The sequence below is a fragment of the Orycteropus afer genome, unplaced genomic scaffold (assembly GCF_000298275.1).
Source record: "Orycteropus afer afer isolate SDZICR_OR568_19922 unplaced genomic scaffold, OryAfe1.0 scaffold00543, whole genome shotgun sequence".
Taxonomy (NCBI): domain Eukaryota; kingdom Metazoa; phylum Chordata; class Mammalia; order Tubulidentata; family Orycteropodidae; genus Orycteropus; species Orycteropus afer.
In genome coordinates, this window is record NW_006922130.1 from 1,213,940 (window position 1) to 1,215,312 (window position 1,373).

Genomic DNA, 1,373 nt, shown 5'->3' on the forward strand with positions numbered 1-1,373 from the left:
GGATATTTAGAGCGATGGTGTTCTACCATATTCCAGGGACTAAAGAACAGGCTCTGCTTGCTGGAAACTGCAAGGACATTCCGGACACATGGACTCCTAGAAAGGTGCAACATTCCCCTGGTTACTCTTATCTCACACCATCTTGGTGAATGGCAGTGCAGCCATCCCTCACTTCCACCCAACTTCTAGGCTGGCAGGAATTCCATCCCAGTCTGTGTGCTCCAACGGAGCCTGGGTGCCCTGCCCCACCCTGTCCAGATTTTGTCTGTTTTAAAACTGCTACTATTATTATTACTTTTGTCCTTTTTATTAGCATTCTTTATTCTTCCCTTCCCAGTACTAGTTTTCAGCTTTTGTTCTTTTCCCTGATCCTGGTTCCAATTTTTTTTTTTTTTTTATTACTTGTGGTTAACCCCATTCCTGTGTTTTTCCCATTTTTTCTACATTATTCTCCTTCTCTACATTTTTTTTCTTATTACTCTATCCCCAAGGTTCCTGTGGAATTACATGGTGTGTTTTTTGTCCATTTGCTTTTGCTTTTTTCATGGTTATTCAATTTTTATTTTTGTCTAATTGAGTGGAAGACAGCAGCAGTCCTCATACAACACAACTACACCCACACCTCCTGCAGCTTCACTTACTGAGTGAGAGTCACCACCCCCTTCTCCAGCAATAGGCCTATGATAAAAAAATCACCAAGAAGAACCTGGCTCACCCTTGGCTGCTCTTCACAAGCAATTAACAAACATCTAAATACACTAATGTCACAATGTCTCAGAGACAACACACTATCACAGTCCACACAAAGAAGCAAGATAAAGGTGTAAAAAGAAGGGAGCAGGATACTAACACTGAGGAAGAAACAGCATTGGAATTCTCTGTTAAGGAATTCAAAAGAATTATATTTAGGTGTCTTCAAAGGATTAAGAGACAGACCAAGGAAAACACATACAAAACCCTAGAAGAATTTTAGAAGAAAATATAAGGACAAAATGACAAATCAATGAAAAATTACAAATGATTCTAAATCTACAGTTAGAAATCCAGAAGATTAACAACAAATTGTCAGAATTAGATAACACATTGGAAGGCCAAAGGAGTAGAATTGAATCCATGGAAGACAGAATTAATGAGAGTGAAGACAAATACCTGAATACTTCTTTGGAAAGGGATCAATCAGAAAACAGATTAAAACAAAATGAAGAAAGCCTAAGGTCATGTGGGATACCATCAAAAGGAATACCCTTTATGTCATTGGAATCCCAGAACAGGATGAGAAAAATAAAACCACTGAGAAAATTGTCCAAGATTTGTTGGAAGAGAACTTCCCTGATGTGATGAAAAATGAGAGTATATCCATTCAGGAAGTCCAA